The sequence below is a fragment of the Sminthopsis crassicaudata genome, chromosome 1 (genome assembly GCF_048593235.1).
Source record: "Sminthopsis crassicaudata isolate SCR6 chromosome 1, ASM4859323v1, whole genome shotgun sequence".
Taxonomy (NCBI): domain Eukaryota; kingdom Metazoa; phylum Chordata; class Mammalia; order Dasyuromorphia; family Dasyuridae; genus Sminthopsis; species Sminthopsis crassicaudata.
Window position 1 is genome coordinate 586,787,233 of NC_133617.1, and position 21,746 is coordinate 586,808,978.

The 21,746-nt window shown below is 35.6% G+C and overlaps 1 long non-coding RNA gene across 1 annotated transcript in view; it reads right to left on the reverse strand.

Annotated features, from left to right (window-relative positions):
• Positions 1–4,240: 4,240 nt before the first annotated feature.
• LOC141551090 (uncharacterized) overlaps positions 4,241–21,746 on the reverse strand; it is a 66,350-nt gene continuing 48,844 nt past the window's right edge. Inside the window, exon 3 of the long non-coding RNA XR_012484778.1 lies at positions 4,241–4,950. This is a non-coding gene — a long non-coding RNA (uncharacterized LOC141551090). The remainder of the gene's footprint in view (positions 4,951–21,746) is intronic.

Consider the following 21,746-nt stretch of genomic DNA (forward strand, 5'->3'; position numbering starts at 1 on the left):
AGCAACCACAAATCCAGGGGATTAAAATAAAACATGTTACCCACCTCCCGATAGAGAAGTGAAGGACTTAGTGCAGAATGAGACAATTTCTTTGGAGGGAGAGGGAGGATGTGGCTAATGTGGAATTTTTTTTGATTGACCATAAAATGTGTAACAAGTTTTTTTTTTTTAGTTCTCAAGTGGCGTTGGGAGAGTGTTGGTATGGGAAGCATTAGAAAGAAAATTTTTTGCTAATTGAAAAAAATATAACTAAAAAACTAATATTGATAAGAGCCAGGGGAAATGAGAATAGAATTGTTGAGCAGCATCTCTACAGCATGGTGATAGAAGACCTAGCAAGATGGCTAACATGAAGTAATCACCTAAACTGATACATGGGGACCATGAAGTAACAAAGTCAAGTAATTGGAGCAATGCTGACCGACTGATCAGATGTGAAATTGATAGTGAATATCTTAAGATAATCAATACTTTAGCGTTTTTGGATATATGTATACACATATAAACATAAATTCACATATATATGATGTATATCTGTATGCATACATATATGTGTATATGTATGTATGTGTGTTTATGTATATAATATTATACATACATATATATGGAATATATGTTGGAATATATATATTGGAAGGGGTGGGATTGACTATTGCCATTGATCCCTCTAAAAAAGAAGGAACAACTTATTTTGCAGTAAATTCACAAACTAATCCATAACACTCTAGAGTAGCTGTTCAGTTTTATTTGAAGGTGGCCTGTTGGAGGTCACTGATACATAGGACAAAATCAATTCAGGGATGCATAAGCAAAAAGCAATTTAATTAATTATTTTAGGTGAGGAAAGAGAGATAAAAACCATTTCACTCATCCACTTTTAAAATTAAGAGGCTCTATCAAACTCTGTTCAATAAATAGACTAAATAAATTTAAACTGTTCAAATATTGCTGAGTACATGTCAGATTTATATTACAGCTTAGTAAGGGAGGGAAGTGAGAGACAGGGGAAATGAATAGGGGCTGGAAAGAGATATATCCACAGCCTTGATGTTTGCCAATGCTTAGAGAACTATGTAAGTATTTACTATTATTATTATTCCTCTTTTTTGGAAAAAGAAAATATAGTCCATTCAGTTTTTAAAGGTAAATATTTGTAGCACCCTGTTATAGAAAGAGTGTAATTGCTACTTAAAGTTTCGAAGCACAAGTATTCTTGAAATCCCCCTCCCCTTTTTTTCTAAAGAGAAAATTCTTAATATTTTGCTCTGGAAAATGTGGAGGGTCACATTTCACTTTACAAAGAAAAAAGGTCATCTACTTTCATGGCGCAACATCCCCATTTTGTGGCCTTTTAGGATATTGCTGCTAAAGATTTTTAAAGCCAGTGCAGTTCTTTATATAAATATGGGTGGGCCTCTTGATACTTTTCCCTCAGGGCCTAGGAAATGAAGACAGAGCTGGGGGTTCTGGGGTTTTGCAATAAGAATTAGTGAAAAATTAGATAAAAATCTAGGGCTGCTCTCTGCCTGGGACAGCTTATATTGACTACATTGGGAGAGTGGTTGAGTCCAACATAATTGGATTTGGCTTAAACTCTAAATTATACCTGCAACATTTGGAATGAAAGTAGTGTGTAAATTTAGACCATCTTTTTGGTGTTAGTATTAAGAAATGATTGCCATTCCATCGCTGGGCAACATTTGTTAAGCACTTTCTCTACTAGGTACCACACTAATTTCTGGGGATACAAAAAGAGGCAAAAACATTGTTCCTGCTCTGAGACATTTTACATTCTGATCAGGGAGATAACATGTAAAAGTAAATGAGAAGTAGATGTAGATCTCAAAGGGAAGATAGTAGTAGTGGGAAATTGGGAAAGGCTTCTTTGTAAAAGGTGAGAAGATAAACCAACAAGGGCTGCCAACTTCTATCCTTATTTATTGGGAAAGTCTTGCCTTCACATTCTTGACCTTAGAACATAAACTTTCCCATCTAATGCCATGTGGCAAATAACTGAGGGGGAGGCAGGAGGGACATATATGACTAGAGAGTCTCCATTTTGTTATGGTTCTCCTGTAGGGAGCAAGGTTATGAGTTGGCTTTTGAACCTTACTGACCTGGAAATTAAGAAGAAAGTAGATAAATATGGAACACAGAGCTGCCTGAGGCAAGGATTTGAAAGCAAGAACAACCAAGTTCCATGAGCATTTGTCTTGTTGGACTTAAGGGAAAGTATTCCATTTCAAAGGACAATTGATCTAGAATCAATCTACCAATCAACAGCTTAAAAAAAAATTTTTTTTTTACCAGACACTGACCAAGGTATTGGAGAATTCTAAAACAAAAATCAAATAAGTCCTGCCTACAATAAATGTAATTTTGAGCAGAGAAGACAACATGTATGTAAATAAGCATCTACAAGGTAATTTTGGGAAGTCAGGCACTAGGAGCTAGGAGGATCAGCAAAGGCCCCGTGTAGAAGGTGAGCCTTGACTTGAGTTTTGAAAGAAAGAGGGATTCTAAGCGGCAGAAGTAAGGAGAAAAAGAATGGCCAGTGCAAAGGTAGGAGATAGATTGGAGTGTTTAAAGAACAAGAGCCCTTTCTTTATTAGGCCCTCCTTACCTTGAACCCATTTTCTCACTCCCCCTTCCTATCTCCTCCCTATCCCAATTCCCTGAGTCTTCTTTCTGAGATTACTTACTATTTATGCTCTATATTTCTTTTACATTCAGTGTTATTTATTTGTATCTTCTCCAAAGGGATGTTTTTGTCTTTTATCATATTCCTAGTACTTGACTCATTATAGTAATAATGATACTTGTTGATTCCAGTAGCCAATTTGGCTGAATTGTAGCGTGAAGGAAGGGGAATAATGAATAAAAAAGCCTAAAAAGGCAGATTGAGGGTAAGTTATGATAGAGGAATTTATATTTCATTCTAGAACCAATAAGAAGTCATTGGAGTTTACTAAGGGGTGTATGGCAAGTTTAAAAGGACAAGCACCTCTTGTGTGAGGACTGCTGAATACCTTTTAGGGTTATTTATCCACTTTTGGTGTACAACTCTCACCTATGGTTTCCAGAAGCTGTAGCATGTAGCATATTCAATGGCCATACCCTGGTAAACTGTCATGTCAGATTGGCTAAACCAGTTGAAGGTAACCAACAGACCTCCAACACCTTGATGAGTTAGGGAGAGGTCTACCCTAGGCATGTGAAGACTTATCCAGGTAAAATGGATAGATGAGAACACTTTATTCCAAAAGCCATGAAGGCAGCTGAAACAAGTGTTATGGAGCCTTTACAGCGTGGTCAGACATGGTTGAATAAAAACCACTAAAATAAAATTTATAAACCACTAAAATAAATGAAGAAATGCAAATTTCAAATGAGATTTGAGTGGTTTTGGACAGAAAATGAACTATAGAACATATGTAAAGACAAATTCCCCTTTGAATTAATTTCTCTTCTCTATTCTAAGATCCCAAGGTCATCCACTTCATCCTAAGTCATCAACAAATCCTGATTTTTGTTCTGCCACTGGACTTTGATGACTCTAGAAGAGGGCTGATGATTTTGTGCAACTCACAGAAAAGCTAAAACATCACTCTAATGTCATCGAACCTCTGTGAAATCAAAGGACAAACAATAACTTAAGTAGGGGAATAATGTGGTCTTTAAGAAAGACTTTAAGCTTAAGGCTTCACTTTGATAGTTGTATGGAAAGTCAAATGGAGAGGGGAAAAGATTTGAAGCAGAGAAACTTGTTTTTCTGGCCTGAACACCTTAAAATGGAAATGGCCAAAGGCGGAAAATTTTCATCACTGGGAGGAGGACTCCAAACTTGGACAAGAACTTTTGAATGAAATGATAATTTGTTTGAAAGCTAGATTGACCTTCATGAGTGGGAGGGAACTTCCAAATATATTACAGTCTTGGAAGCTATTGACTAGTTAGGAAATAAGGGAATTCTGGCATTTTCAAATGCCAAGATAGCCATATGAAGTTCTTACTTTGAGATATTGTGTTGACAAAGACCTAGAGATAAATGAATGAAAAGACTGTTTACTTTTGTACCAGCTCCTTAAATTTGTTGCTTAGATAAATATTGTTTGGTCTTAACTTTATTTTGAATTCTCTTACTATTCTTGGCTGGATTAATGTTATTAAATTTTTTTTGTAGCAAGACAATACCTTATCATTAATTAATGATGATGATAAATGACAATAGTACTTCATATTTGTGGCATCTTGACTTTATCAGAAGAAAAGAAGCTTGAAGTACTATCATTCTTAATACTGTAATGATATAATTTGAAAGGCAGCCTGATAGAGAGCTAGCTAGTTAGATAGAAATCAAGTTCTGCATTTAAATTTTCCCTCTGACATAATCCGAGTCTCTTAATTTCTCAGTGCCTCTAGGCACCTCCATATTACTACAAAATTGTTTCCCTTAAAAATACTTAGGAGCAAACTAATGACCCCTGAAGTTTGCTTTTGGATATTAGTGCCATAAGTAAATGGATTACAATGATAAGAATAAAGAAAAAAAATGAAAGTGTAGGGTGTCAGATGAGATCTTTATGGCTAACCAATAGCAACTACCTTAGATAGATTTATTCATAGAAAATTGCTTCCTACAATGGGGCAGTATTAGACTTTGAAACTAGTCAATTCAATACCCAGGCCAGCAGGAACATGGGTTCATGAGTGGGAGATGGGAATGGAGGGGGCTATTAGAAGGAATTTCTTTTCTAGACCCTTCCTCTTCTTTTAAAATATTGTTCTCCAACTATACAATTGATTGCTGGCAGCTTTGGAAATTTGGAGGTGGCTTGTGGGTGGAAATGAGGCACTGCTAAATACTTCCTTTCCTCCTTCCCCCCACTCCACATACTTAGACTGAGTTTCCATGGAGTTCCAATGTGATGACAACTTTTGTCCAGTATCCTGAAAGAAAGAAACCAGTGATGATCAATTATTTCTCTGCAGACGTGAGAATGTTTTTGAGAAAGAAAAGGAAAAAGTATATTATTTAATACTTTCATTTCTATGCTACTGCATAAGTTTCAAGCTGTTTATCATTATTATTATCCTTACTATTATTAAAATGTGATTGTAGAACTTATTGGTTTTAATTATAGTAATTTTGAGTTTTGATGCCATTTTATGCCCTTTCTAATTTCTACAAAAATTGTAGATGTTTTCCCATATAATTGAAAATGATTCTAGTTTAATGGGTTCATGGATTCACATAGAATTTCAGTCTTTGACTTTGTCATTAAAGGTTAGTATATATTGTCAGCTTCCTTTAAAATTACATTTTTGTTTAACCCAGTAACATGTGATCTATGTGATACAGTAGTCTAATGTTTCCATTAGGATGGAAAATTAGCTAATTTAAACTAAAAAGAGCTAAATAAACATTTCCACATGCAAAAAGTAATTATAGAGCTTAATGATAGTTTTGTTGTTTGCCTTTGTTGATAATTTTTCTCCCAGAATTACGCTTAACTGATGGACCCTCAAAAGAGATTATGTGAGTGTGTATGTATACATAAATCCCTGGTTGTGTATACATATACGTTTCTCAAAAGGCCAAAGCCCATTTGGTTTATCGTGATTTGGTCATTATTTTTGAGCTCTCTCTTCTCCCATTTTCTTCTTTTTTAGAACTCCTTGTCTTCATTCTGCCTTCTTTCTTCCTTCTTCCCTGCCTCTCATGATGAAATAGTTCCTCTGCTTGTCAAAGCTCTCTCTTTTTCTCAAGCAGATTGCAAACTTAATTATTTTCATCCCCTCTTTTTCCTTTCCCTCATCCTCTCTCCCTCCTATCCTGCCTTTCAACTTAAATAAATAAACAAATAAATAAATAAATAAAATTTCAATTTATCCCAATTTACTGCTTCTATTTCTACTGCCCAAAGCTCCCCATCCTTAAAAAACACAGACAAAAACTTTATTAGATCCTGCCATCCGACCTCCTTCTTTCATCAAAATCTTGAAAAGGCTGTCCATACTGTCTCTGCTTACTATCCTCTCGATCATTGCTCAACTGACTCAACAAATTGACTTCTGAACTCATTCCTCAGCTGAAATTGCTCTCTCCAAAGTTACTAGTGTGTACTGTTAATTGCCAAATCTGATGTTTTTTTCCCCCTCCGTTCTAATTCTGCATGACCTCTCTACCAGATTTGATATAGCTGATCATTTTCTTCTCTTGAATATTCTCTCCTCTCTGGATTTTGGGGGCTCTCCTAATTTCCCTCCTCTCTTACTGTTCCTTTTCAGTCTCTTTTATTAGTTTTTAACTGTGAATGTCTGAGATAAGTATAAATGGAACTTTGGTTGAATAAAAACCACTAAAATATGTGTTATGAAGAAATGCAAATTTCAAATGAGATTTGAGTGGTTTTGGACAGAAAATGAACTATGGAACATATGTAAAGACAAATTCTCTTTTGAATTCATTTCTCTTCTCTATTCTAACTTTCTTGATAGCATCATCAGCTCCAATGACTTTTTATTATTTTTTGTAGATCATTCTCAGATCTGTATATTCAACCCCAGTCTCTCCCCTAAACTTTAATCTTATATTATCATTTGCCTTCAAAACAGATGCTTCAAAATGGATATTCCATACACTGAAACTCAACATGTCCAAAATGGAACTCTTCATCATCCCCATTTTTTCCTCTCCCAAAAGTTACTAATAATCTGCTAAATGAATCTTATTTCTGTGAAAAAAAATGCCATCTTTCCAGTCTTCCAAGTTTATAATCATCTCATTATCTGTAACTCCTCACTCTCTGTTACCTCATATATCCAATTAATTGCTAAATCTTTCTGTTTCTACCTCCACAACACTAGACTTTTCATTCACACAGCTACTCTTTTAGAGCAGGTCTTCATCATCCCTCTGCTAAATTATTGCAACAGCCTCCTCTTTGGTCCTTTGTTACAATCTGCTCCCCACTTTCGTCCATCATACACACAGCTGCCAAAGTGTGTTTTCTTAAATACAAATCTATGTTACCTCTCTCTCAAAACAGCTGTACCAGATAGCTTCTTATTGTCTCTAGAATAGAATAAAAGCCATTTATAACTTCATTACATTTATTTAGTTTATAAACACTTCACAACTTTACCCAAACTTTTTTTTTTCCAGTCTTATTAGACATTATTTTCCCTATACTATGTGATTTAGACAAGCTGGCCTTTTTTTTTTTTTTTTTTTTTTTCTGTTCCTCATAGATAAAATTCTATCACTTTGTGTTTTTTTTAATGGGCCATTTTCCATGCATGGAACACCTTCCCTCTTCAACTCTGCTTCATAGAATCTCTCTAAAAATTAAATTCAAACATCACTTTTTTACATAAAGCCTTTTTTTGATCCTCTTGACTATTAGTATCCTCCTTTTCAACTTTTGTATTTATTGTTATTATATTTATACTATATACACATACATTCATCATCTCTGCAATTGGAATATACTCTCTTAGAGAATAGGAATTGTTCTTTGCATTTGTTTTCTGGCACTCAGGACAGGGCCTGACATAGAACAGTGCCATAATCAATACTTATTGATTTGAGTACTAGAAAATGATGATCTTTTAGGGATAGGCTTAGCTTAGGACCCCTAAAAATAATTTAAGCTTTGGAAGTGATGCCCAATCTTATTTTTTTTTTGCATTTTTCCCTTTTAAAAATATTATTTTTTCAAGTATATGTAAGATGTTGTGTTCCAAATTTTTTCTCCCTCCCTTCCTCTGTATCCCCTCCCCAAGACAGCCAGCAATCTGATATAGGTTAAACATGTACAATCCTTCTAAGCATATTTGTGTATTTGTCATGTGTACAAGAAAATTCAGACCAAAAAAACCCTTGAGAAAACAAAGCAAATAGACAACAAAGGTATTTGATTATGATATAAGGTGACTTAAAGCATTGTTCTTTTAAAGTCCTTTTCATCTAGAAAAGTTTGGTGTTGAAAGAGGCAGAAAAATATTTTTGTGTAACGAATACTATTTAAATCAATTGATAAAGGTTCTAGGTTTGCCACAGTTATAGATGAACATTTAGAGTCTGAGATAGGTATGAAAGGACCTTTGGTTGAATAAAAAGCACTAAAATATGTGTATGAAGAAATTCAGATTTCATATAAAATTTGAATGAAAATTCAAAAAATTCAGAAAATGAACTGTGTAATGTATGTAAAGACTTAAATTCCCTTGTGAAGAATGTAGGATGATGCTCAGTTTGCATGTAAGCAGTTTGGTGTTTTAAATAGGCAAAGAAAGAATTTTTATTTGTTAAAAACTGGAAAATTATGAGTTTGAAAAATATAACTTTAAGGACACAATGCAAGATATTGAACTGGGTTGCAAACTTTAGAGCTCAAAGGCATTATGATCCTTCAGTTCATATGAATATAACTGTTTTATGACTTAAGGAAGTTAAAAAAAGAAATTGCTTAAATATTTGGCAACTGAGGTATGAATAAAGCAACTCTTGACTTCACAGGGTAAATTTAGTGAGTTATTATCTTTTAAGGAGAAAATTGGTCACTAAGAGCCAAGAGGTTTTTAAATTTAAACTGTGGAAGATAGAGGCGAAAGAAGTTGAGGTTGACTGACCAGGTTTAAAAAACCTGGCAGAAAAAGAAAGAAACAGTTTGTTGAACCTGTTTGAAAACAAACAAACCAACTTGTATCAGGAACAATTTGCTGGCAAAAAGGTTGATTGGCTCAATAAAATCTCTTGTTCTAACAATTTTCATTTAGTGTCACCTAGAGCTAAATTGAATTAGGACCCTCAGATGTGCCCATGGATCTGGTTTCTATCTGCTTTAGTTTGTGAGAGAAAAGTAGACAAAACAGATATTGCTGGTATTTGGTTATATAAAGAATGCTAGCAAGGCTTAATAATTGGCTGATCTGGTCTATATACTCCAGAGATAATTCATTGAATGACCATTACAATTCTCTGTTTTAAGGGGTATTTTTTAAATTAAGAGGTAGCTTCTGCCAAATGCTTTTTAAGGTGCAACTGTAGTTTGAAAGATCTTATAACTGCTACATTTGAGAAAAGAAGAGAAGAGGATTGGTCTAGCTAAGGAGTGATGAAGACCAACAGATACAGTTTTGTGTTGGTACAGATGTTCCTTAATGGATCAGTAATATCAGAGCCTGTCATCCAGAGTTGTGAGTTACCCTGAGCACATGGAATCCTTGCCAGATTCTTGTATGTGTTTTTTCTTCCCAACAGATACAGAAGGCATTAGTAGGGAGTGTGCCTGAGTTTTGTTGTGATACATTTGTCATTTATACATTTGCTTTAAAATTTGAGGACCTATAAAATTGTTATTTCTTTTATCTTATTGTTAAGTAAAATGAATATTTTTTGTTTGTTTGTTTTTCCCCTGAGGCTTGGGTTAAGTGACTTGCCCAGGGTCACACAGCTAGGAAGTGTTAAGTGTCTGAGATCAAATTTGAACTCGGGTCTTCCTGAATTCAAGGCTGGTGCTCTATCCACTGCGCCACCTAGCTGCCTCCATAAATGAATATTTTTAAGATTTCAAAGTGTCGTTATTGTGAGTGACTAGTTGTGTAAATAGAAATGCATTAGAGGGGGCTCAAGAGAGTCTATTTCCTTTCAATAGGGTTACCTTCAGAATCCTGGGATTTCCTAATCTGGATTAGCCTCTGACAGTCTAGAATCTCCACTTTGGTCCAACTATCCTTTTTACCCCTAAACAATTAAAGATGCTTTCATTATAAAGAGTTGAATTCCTCCTTGGAAACTCCATTTGAAAAAAACCCTTGCCAGTCAAGTTCATGTCTCCTTATTCTCCTATTTTTTCATCTAACTCTACCTCCATCCTTTTGATTCCCCTTTTATGTGTTGTCTTTCTCCTATTGTAATGCAAGCTCCTTGAGGGCAGAAACTATCTTAGCTTGGCCATACTAAGTGTTTAACAAAAGATTTATCTAATTTACCTAATCCAAGAGAACCTGAACATAACTAAGTGACGGACATTTTACTCTGGGAACCTAGATCTGCCAGGATGAAAGCAAAGTATAGTAAGGAAGCCAACCCAGATAATATGTAGGTATCCACATGCCTAGGTAAGAGGTGTGAGGTCCTAAAGAATAGTCCTGTGTTACAAAGAACTTCACCTTGCCCCCAAAACAATACAGTCTCTACCTTCAAGGAGCTAACAACCTAAGAGAAGTGATATGATATGCATGTAAATAAATCTAATATAAAGTAACAAGAGCAAAGGATCAATCCAGACAAAAGTCTATTAGAAATCTTAATGGGAAGAGATCATTGGAGTGAGAGATGAAGGCATCAGTGACAATGTCATGAAGTCAGTACATACCTGAACAAGTACTTGAAGAAAGAAAAGGATTTTGTCCATGATATATGATATATGGAGGGAGTCCTTTCCAGGTATGGGAAATGTCGACATGGTTGGAGGTGGGAATAGGTAGGATGAAATAAGGTGAATGCATTGCAGTATATTTGGCTGGAACACAGAACTGTCTGGAAGAAAATGATGAAATAATTCTGAAAAGATAAGTTGGATCCAAAAAGGGGAAGGGTCTTAAATGCCAAGGTAAGAAATGTTTATTTTATCCTATAAGTAGTACGGAGCCATTGGAATTTCTGATTGGGGCTGAATAAAAATATAGAATAGAAAGCTATTATGGTAGTTTAGGTAAGATGTGATGAGGTTTTAAATTTACACGAATGGAAAGGAAGGGGTAGAAGCGTGAGACAGAATAAAAATTATTTGGTAATTTGGTAACTGGTGGGATGTTAGATAGAGAGATGAAGCAGTGGATAGAGCGTTAGACCTAGAATTAGGAAGACTTCTTCCTGAGTAGAAGTCTGGCCTCAGACACTTACTAGTTGTATGATTCAGGAAAAATCATTGTCCTGTTTGTCCCAGTTACTCATCTCTAAGATGAGCTGGAGGAGAAAATGACAAACTATTCTAGCATTTTTGCCAAGAAAATCTCAAATGTGGAAGAGCCACACATGACTGGAAACCAACTAAACAAGAATTAGTTCTAGAGAATGAGAATGAAAGACTTCAAGGTTTCTAGCCTAAATGGCATAAGGGATGATGGTAGAATCAATGGAAATAGTGAAGAAGGGCAGATTGAGGAAAGAAGAGGAGTTTAATTTTGGATATGTTGAGTTTGAGATGCTTATGAGGCATTCAGATAGAGATGTAGTTGGAAATATGAGATTTGAGCTTAAGAGAACTAGGGCCTGGATACCACTAAGTTTGGGATTTATCTACCTAAAGGTAATAATTGAAATCATTAGGATGGATGAGGTTCACAAAAGATAGAGTGAAAATAGAGGAAACGAGAGGGAAAAGAATAAAGACTTAAGTTCACTCACCTTCCTTGATAAAGGAAGGAAGGAAGGAAGGAAGGAAGGAAACAAGAATATATGAAATAACTACTATGTGCCAGATACTATGCTAAGTACTTTACAAATTTTATCTAATTTGATCTTCACAGTAACTCTGGGAGGCAAGTGTTATCCGAATTTTACAGTTGAGGAAACTGAAATAGAGATTTATGTGATTTTTTTTCTTAGGGTTATACAGATAGTTAAGTATCAGAGGCCAGATTTAAAGTGAGGTTTTCCTGACCCCAAGTCCAGTTCTCTAAGCATTGAACCAACAGCTGCCTCTAAGGATATGGAGAAAGATAATTATGAGAGATTAATATCAAGGATACTAAGGGGTGAAAGAGTATTAAGAGATAAGTGGTAGGGGCAACAATGTCAAATATTCAGGAAGGCCAAGGAATAGGATGATGATCAATAATAAGCAATTGTATCTAGTAATTAAGGGGTCCTTGGTGAACTTGGAGAGAATTTTCAGCAGAATGGTGGTCTCAGATTGTAAGAAGTTAAGGAATTAATGAATGAGTAAATAGAGGGTCCATATATCTTGTATCAGAGAGGCAGGTTTTTAATTACAGTAATGGACCAGACTCAGAAAGAAGAAGAACTCATAGTTAAAAAAAAAAGTGGGTTTCTCTCAGGAGTTTGAAAGGTAACACTCTTGAATAAATTGGCAAAGGGCAGAGGCAAGCTGTCCCAGATGGTTATCATAAAAAGTCTCACCTGACCTGTCTCTCATTACTTGCTCAAGATTTATTCTCTTTTTCTGTTTCTCTCTCTCAAATATATATATCTTATTTTCCTCCAATTACATGTTAAAATAATTTTAATATATGTGTTTTTTAAAAGTTTTGAGTTTCAAATTCTTTTGAATTTTTTTTGAGAGACTGGTTATGATCACATTTATATAAACTCTCTCTGTCTCTGTCTCTCTGTCTTTGTCTCTCTGTTTCTTAAAAATCCAATAAAGCAATATTTATTATTCATGTTTCTCATTTCACATGGTAATAAATAAAAATCAAATCAAAACAAAAGATAGTGTAGAGCAGGGGTATCAAATTCAAATAGAAACAGCTCCCAGTTGGGAGTATATTGACTCAGAAAACCACCAATTAACATTACCTATGTTGTGTTACATTTTTATTTATTTTGTAATATATTTCCTAATTATATATTTTAATCTAGTTCTTTTGTATTTAGTAGGCTAAGAGTATAATGTCCTTGAAGTCTATACTGTCTGTATAATATTCTTTCTAGAAGTTAAGAATTGATGGGAGGATAAATTAGAATGATCACTTTTAGGGTATCAGGATCTAGCTTTTATTTTAGGGTAGAGGAGGAGGGGAAAGAGCCAGATGAGAGAGGAAATGGAATAATTTGGAGAAAAAATAATTAATGGAACAAGGTTCTTAGTGAGATGAGGAGAATAGGGGCCAGGAGGAGGCAAAAATGGGATTAAGTAGAAAACTTAGCTTTAGCAAGGATGCGTGTCATCTTATTGACTGAGACTATACTTTATTTTTTTTAATTAATCAATTAATTAATTTAATTAATTTTTACAAAAATTTTATGCATAGGTAATTTTCCAGCATTGACAATTGCAAAACTTTTTATTTCAACTGTTCCCCTCCTTCCCCCCATCCCTTCCCCGAGATGGCAAGTTGACCAATACATGTTAAATATGTTAAAGTATAAGTTAAATACAATTTATGTATACATGTCCAAACAGTTATTTTGCTGCACAAAAAAAAAACTGGACTTTGAAACAGTGTACAACTACCTGTGAAGGAAATCAAAAATATAGGCAGACAAAAACAGAGGGAGTGGAAATGCTATGTAGTGGTTCATAGTCATCTCCCAGAGTTCTTTTGCTGAGTGTAGCTGGTTCAGTTCACTACTGCTCTATTGGAACTGATTTGGTTCATCTCATTGTTGAAGAGGGCCACGTCCATCAGAATTGATCATCATATAGTATTGTTGTTGAAGTATATAATGATCTCCTGGTCCTACTGAGACTATACTTTAAAACACACCTAGAGTACTGTGTCCAGTTCTGAGGATCACATTTCAGGAGGGATTCTGACAGCCTGGAATTGTCCAGAATATAGCTAAGGTGCCTCAGAATCAATATTATATGAGAGATGGTTGAAATAATGTAATGTAATTATCTTGGAGAAGATAGGACTTAGAAAGGACCTAGTAACTATACATAGTCTAAGAGGCAGCTGTCTTCAGGTTTTTGTAGTGAGCTAGATGGTACAGTATACAGAATGTTGGACTTGGAAGCAGGAATTCTGAATTCTAATCCTGCCTCAGTTATTTAATTAGCTGTGTGGCTCTGGGAAACTTATTTAATTTTTCATTTTCAGTTTCTGGACTTGTAAGATGGAGATAATAATAGCACTGATCTCATAAGGTTACTGTGAGAATTAAATGAGATAATGTGGGTAAAGTACAATATAAATGCTAGCTGTTGCTACTCATTTAAGTGCTCTCATCTGGAAGTTAGAGTTATCCTTTGTTGCTCTTGAGTGTCAAATTAAGCACTGGGTGGAAGTTATTGAGATAGCCTCTGGCTCAACTAAAAGAAGAGTTTTCTAAAAGTTCTTGCTTTTGTTAATGGGCTGTCTTGGAAGCAGAGAATTTCACATTACTGAGGCTGGCAGCTCCTCATTACTGAAAAATTAACATTCAGTCAACTTCATAGCAACGCCACGTCTTGCCCCGAACATTAAGGCAGAGCAGAATCTGCTAACACACGGGGCAACTGAGGCCCAGCCTATATGTGGTAACCAAGGAGAAACTTACAGTTGAGTGGCTCAGCCAGGTTTCTACTAGGAAGCAAGAAAAGCAGGATCTTGTCACTCATAATTTTAAAACCATAATAATTAAGAAATCACACTAAGAAGGGCTCTGCTCGAGCTGCACTGGGTAAGACGAAGCCACCGTCCCCCAGAACTAACTCCCTGACTTTGGACCAAGCAATCCCCCCCCTCAAACTCCGCCCCCCCAGTGCAGCCTGCCCTGACAGACTCAGGTGGACCACCTCTTGTGGGGATGTTCTGGAACAAGGAGAGGAAGAAAGGGGATAAACTGTTAAATATCTACTTTTGTGTCAGATACTGTGTTAATCACTTTTACCAAATATTATGTCATTTGATTCTCAACAACTCTGCAAGGTAGGTACTTTATGATCCCCAATTTACAGCTGAGGAAACTGAGGTAGATAGCTGACTGAGGATCACATAGGTAATAAGGATGGAAGATCGGGTTTGAACTAAAGTCTTCCCTGACTCAAGACCCAGCACTCTATCCATTGCACTACCAGCTGGCTCTGGAGTATCAAATTAGAGAGTTTCTTTATAAGGCAGTGGATTAGACTAGAAGACCCATAAGGTCTCAAGTCTTGAATTCTTTTTTTCCTTTTATATTTCTAATTAAGGACCTTATTAAGTTTGCATTTCAGAGCAAGCCTAGCTAAATGCTGCCAGGATCATTTCCTAAGCATGAACTCTTTTAGATGAGAAAATGCACCCCCCTTTCATTGGAAAGGTGGGAAACCACAAGTGTGTAATGTTTCACATACTGCTAAACATGCTTTTTTTTTTTAAAAGATAGGAAGGAATCTGATGAAAGTGACAGGAAGTAGGAATATTTCTTTTACTTTTAAGAGTATGGAACTAACAGAGCATTTTGGTAGCTCTTTCCCCCTCCCCCGATTATGGATGTTTTTTTAAAGCATATGAAGTCATTAAAACATATCTCTATATTAGTCATATTGCAAAACAAAGCAAAAATAAAGTGAGAAAATTATATTTGAATTTGCACTCAGAGTTCATCAGTTCTCTCTCTGGAGGTGGATAACATTTTTTCACTGTTTCACAGTTGATCATCATTACAACATTGCCATTACTATGCATAATGATCACCCAGTTCTTCTCACTTCATTTTATATCAATTCATATAGTTCTTACCATTTTTTTCTGAAAATTTCTGAAACTATCCCCTTCATCATTTCTCATAGTACAATAGTATTCCATCACCATCATATGCCATAATTGTTCAGTCATTCCCCAACTGATGGGCATCCCCTAAATTTCCAATTCTTTACTGCAACAAATAGGGCTGCTATAAATTTTTTTGTACATGCAAGTTCTTTTCCTTTACTTTGATCTCCTTGGGATGTAGATCTAATAGGGGTATTGCTGGGTCAAAAGGCATGCACAATTTTATAGCCCTTTTGGCATGAGAATGTTCTTCAGAATGGCTGGACCACTTCACTATTCCATCAACAATTCCTCTCCATCATTTGTCATTTCTGATGGGTGTGAGGTGTTTATCTCAGAGTTGTTTTAATTTGCTTTTCTCTGATCAATAGTGATTTAGAACAGTTTTTATATGACTATAGATAGCTTTGATTTCTTCTTCTGAAAAATGTCTGTTCATGTACTTTAACCATTTGTCAACTGGGGAATGGCTTGGATGCTTTTTATAGAAGTAATAGATCTTCCAACAGCATGTTAATGGTTGACTTGGCTGTTTTTTTGCCCTTTCCCCCCCAATCAGTTAGAAATGATAACATCTGTTTTCTTAGAGTAATTAAATAGTCACTTCTGACATCCAAAACAAAACACAGCCTATTCCAGGTCAAGGAATGGGTGTTTATATCCCAATTTTAATGAGCCTTTTTTTGAAGGGAGGAGAAATCAGTCAGAAGTGACCTGGAACCAATTGGAACAAAATACCATGAGTCACCTAGGTTAGCTTTTGCCATGCTTTGTTTTGTCCATCTTTGTAGAGTTCATGTTGCGGTTACTTGGCCAGAGAGAAAGCCTGTTTGTGTACCCTAGACCATGCCTGAGTGCTCTGAAGAGAAGCCCTCAAGGCCTGCTGCCAGGGAAGGAAGAATGGAGATCATGAACTGGAAAAACTGGTGGTGAAGATGGGGTAGGGAGAAGCCTGAGGAATCACCTGGGTAAAAAAGAGAGCAAGTTCTTGTATTAGTGAGGAATGGGCATATAGCCTAGATAGAAGGTTGTATATGTGTGTGTGAGCTCCAAAAATTGAACTGACTTTCTGCCTCTATTGACCACATTTTTTTTTCTTACTAGGTTAAAGAGAGAATAGAAGATGAACTGGCATGTATATACCACTTTGTTCAGAGTATTTCATATGTAGAACTAGGACAATTTATGTCATCACACCACTATAAAAATAAAATAAAAAATAAATAAAAATAAAAATAAACAACTTTGAAAGCCACAAGAACTCTTATGACCCACCATGATGCTCCAAGACCAATGATGAAGCATTCTATCCATCTCCTGTAGTAGACTCAAAGTGCAGAAAGAGATATACTTATCTCTCTCTCTTTCTATGTCTGTCCATCCATCCATCTATAAAGACCTTGAAATAAATATGCAAAAGCCAAGCAGAGTAAATTCCCTTATAGACCATATTAAATATGTATGTATACTAATACATTGGATAGATTGATATAGTTGTAATTATTAATAATTAATAGCAATATTTATTGATGATTAACATAGTAATAATCAATAAACATGCCATATATAATATAGTTATCTATATTATAGCTACCTATATATAGGGCTATCCATCTGTCTGTCTACCCATCCATCCATCTATCCATCTATAAAACCTTGTAGTGGGGCAGCTAGATGGTGCAGTGGATTGAGCACTGGCCCTGAAGTCAGGAGAATTTAATTCAGATCCAGCCTCAGACACTTAACACTTCCTTGCTTTGTGACCCTGGGCAAGTCATTAACCCCAATTGCCTCATCCAAAAAAAAAAAAAAAAGATTTTGTAGCAAACATGCAAAAGCAAAGCAAAACAAATTCCCTTACTGACCATGCAAATATGTTATGTAATAATCATTAATATTTACATAATATTTTGTATATGTTAATATATTATACACATTAAGCAATATGCATAATAATGGTAATAATCAATAAATATAACCTATTTAATTAATATAGCCAATAAGGGGCCCAAGGTAGCTAGATTGTGAAAGATAAAGTGTTAGAGATGATGAACCTGAGAGATAGCAGTGGAAGTACTTTTTCTGATAGAGCATCTCAGCTACAAATAATATTTGCATTTGGGGATGTGCAATAAAAGAAGATGGCAACATTTGCAGGAATAATTTTGATGAATGGATAATTATATAAATAAATATACGAATGGATGAATATATGACTCAAAAAGCATTTATTATGGTAACATAATAGTAGCATCTCTAACCCTGCAATGATCATCCTTTAATTTGGTTGGTTGAAGTACCTTTATGTACCTAGCAGATTTACTTTCATCTAAGTAAACTAGGTGAGAAAATGGTTATTTCTTGTCTTGAGGGTGGGAGTGAGAAAGTATGCCATGTGTGTTGCCTAGGATTATCATAAGCTTTCCTTTCCTTCTCAAAATTTCCTTGCATTTATTTTGAATTGTTTTCTTTGTTTTTTAATGAATACATCTTGTTTTCCTCCAATAGAATGTAAACTCCTTAAGGGAAGAAAATATTTCATTTATTCCTTTGTATTTTCAGAAACAGTCCAGAATAATAGCCTGCATTTATGTAGTATTTTTAAATTTGCAAAGCATTTTACATAATGTTTTCTAATTTGAGACTTACAGCAACATGATAAGGATAGTGTTATTATTATTATTATTATCCTCATTTTATGAGATGAGGAAACTGAGGCAAACAAGGTTAAGTGACTTGTCCAGGGTCACGCAGCTAATAAGTAAGTGTCTGAGTCAGGATTTTAATTCAGTCTTCCTGACTCTAAGTCTAGCAATCTATCCATTGGGCCACTTAGCTTCTTTTATATAAGGCTGCCCCTATAGACTTGTTGCTAAATGAGCATTTGTGAACTCAGTGATGAGATGACTCTGATGCCTTACTTCATTACAGCCTTGTGGTCTATAGTGGTATGCTAGTAAATGTTTAACAACTGGCTTTCCAGAAAAAAATATGCTTGTGACATACTTTTAAGTTTTATATGCTTTATTAATATTTCCCCTATCATTTCTTTGAGTCTAGATAATCAACAAAACAATAAATGCAAACTTATTTTTAGTGTTGGCTGATTTCTGGGTTGTAAATGCTCACACTGGAAATTTGACATTTAGATCTCAAGGGCCATTTTGAGCTGGATCCAACACTCCTTTGCCTGGAAGTGATGCTGGATTCTCAGAAGCTATGCCTGTGGAGTAAAAATGGTTCTTTTAGGCTAGGAAAGGTTGTGAGTTCATGCATTTTTTTGGAGTACTAGCCCTATTTGGGTACTATAAGTTAATTTTTAGCACTCCATGATGATTAAATATAAAGCAGCAAAAAGGTTTTGCATTTCATGATAGAGGAAAGATGTACCTGAACAAAACCATGAATTCTTAAGTCAGTTGCTAGCTGAGGGTACAGAATTCTCGGTCCCTCTTTCAAAGAAACTAGGAGCCTGTAATGGGTCAAAAGCTGGATTTATCAAGGGTAGTGATTAGCCAGTAGGATCTGAGGAGAGCCAAGTAGGGCTCCTTGCTTCCCCACATATGTATTCCAGGGCATGTCATTTGGTCATTTTATCTTCATTTCTCTGAGACTTCTTAAAGCTTTTTTTTGATCTTTCAGAGAATCCTATTATATAAGTTTTTAACGATTAAGTCTAGTTACCAGTTAAAACCAGCTGCAAATGGTAGGAATGGATTATTGAGGAGGGATTAGGGAAGAGGAAAAGATCCTGAAAGACAACAAGGACAATTGTACCTACTTAATATTAGTGCCAACTGGGGGGGGGGGGGAGGGAGTACTCTTGCTTTGGTCACGTTTGTTTTATTCTCCATTCTCTTTTATATTAATGCCTTTTGTTGGGCTTCCAGATATCTTTCCCCTATCCCTGCTCTCGACCATCTTCACTTCCTGATTTTTGGGGGAATGATGGCCATTCCTTTTACGACTCTCCTTTCAGTCATCCCTGGGGATGGGGAAGATTTGCCACTTTCATGATTTCATACACTTGCTTTCTGATGCTGCATAGGTTAGCAAGTTTCCTACTATACCCTCTACTTAATTTTCTCACAGCCACAGTGTGTTCATTTTCCTTCCTTTTAGCCCTTTGGGCTGGGCTACAAGATGAAGTTTCCAGATGTGAGATACTGGCCTTGTTTTCCATTATCCCTTGTGAGAGGAGATCCAGGATGACTTCTAAATTCTAGGGGATAAAATTGTGACGTGTTATGGAAGGATGCTATGAAACCAAAGTGTTTAAGGCTACTAAAAATAACCCTGTGGAAAGGAAAACAATTTCTGATGTCCTTTCAAGTGCAATTAAAATAAATTATAACATTTTACCAATATAGGAGAATAGGTTGAGATTTCTGGAGAAAATGCAGTGTGGTATATCAAAGCTGCCCTGCAAGTAATTTTGGGCTTCAAGAGTAACCAGAGAAAGTTAGACAATGTTTCTACATTGTTACCAGAGAAAAACTTTCCCTTCTCTTCAGTATTCCCACCAAATTTTTTTTTACTCTTAAATATAGCCCTGGCATTTGTCAGATTTTTCCTAACATGTCCTTACACTGTATCCCAGGAATGTTGAAGTTTGGGAAATAGGAAGGTAAATTCCCTGTGGCTAATATCCCACATAGAGTACATGTAGGACCCCCATCATTTCAAGTCTCAATCCTGGTACCAGCCATGTGAAAATGAAAGAGCCTGATTATCCCTAAAAGTTCAGTCTCTGTGGGATCTCTGAGGAACTGTAAACTCTTGTAAATCTCCTTGACATAGAAGTAATTAAATACTTATTAATTTTCTACTGTTCCAAGTATTGTGCTAGAGCTGGGAATCCAATTCCAAGAATGAAACAATCCTTGTTTATAAGAATTTTTATGGGGGAGAGGGGAGCACAACTTATGACATAAATATAATGTGAATTAATTCAAATAAAAAGAAGTTAAATACAAGGTAGTTAAGTACTGGGGATACAAAAAGAGACAAAAGACAACCCCTTCACTCAGAGAGCTTACAATCATATGGGAGAGACAATTTGCAAAGAAATATATATATATAAAGGAAGCTGTATAAATAGCTAGATAAAATAAATGACATTATCAACAAAAGGAAGGGATTAGAATTAAGAGTGGTTGGGGAAGCTTCATGTAAAATGTAGGATTTTAGATGAGATTTTAAGGAAGTCAGGAAGAGATTACAAGCAAAAGGTGGTGGTTGAGCTGTGTATTGAGGGAAGAGAGAGATTCTGGAATAGTTTTTAGGTTGTTTCCTGAACTGGAGTGATTTTCCTGATCTAGTATTTGAGAAGAGGAAGGAGTGACAATTAAGCAGTGACCTAGGATGGTCCCCTACAGTAGTGTTCCTTTATAAGCAGCTCATATTTCTTTCCATTTATCCATCATCAAAGCAATGTCCAGGTATCTCCTGTGTAGGTACCCCCTAGTCCCTCAAGCTTGTATATTGCCTTATAAGTCTGTCCTTAATGTTCTCTGGAACGACAGGTGTCTGGGGAAAATAATGTGATTTGTTCTGGAGTCTATATTCATATAGAGAGAGCTTGCACCCTGCCTCTCCTTGGTTAATTGCCCTGTCTCTTTATTCTAGATAGGAACACCTTAACTCTTCTCTAACTCATACCATTAGCTCTATAAACCTTCCTAAAATGGGAAAATTGACATCCATGGTTCATTGTCCAAAATTTTGTTTGCATTATTAGGGAGGTCAACCTTTCCCAACCACTTAAAAAATTATAGAACCACATGTTCTAATCACAGCTGGATGGAAAGGTTATTCATTATGTTATACTGAAGGTAACTTGGCTATGAGCATATACAAAATACTTGTGAGTTTCCTTTGGACACTTAAAAAAAATCTATCTTTCTTTTGATAAAATCATTCCATTACCTATTGGCTCCTTTTTGAATGAGCACAACTTGCTCCTTGTCCAGGGTAAGGTTCAATCGGAAATGAAGATACTTAGCTGGTATGGTTGGATTTAGTGAATAGGACCAGATTTGAATATATTTGTCTTATGATGCTATTTTTTTATCTTCTGTTGTCACAGAATTTGCACTTTGCTAGTAGATCATCTTATACATAAGGGGCCCAAGGAGGTATGGTGACCTTTCCAAGGTTTTACAGTTATTAAATGACAGACAAGATTTGAATTCAGGTCTTCTGACTCCAAAACCAGTACTTCCCATTAAAAACACTAATTGGGCTTTTAATAATTCCAAGATATTTCATGCTGCAAAATATGATTTTTTTTTTGATAAATTGGATTT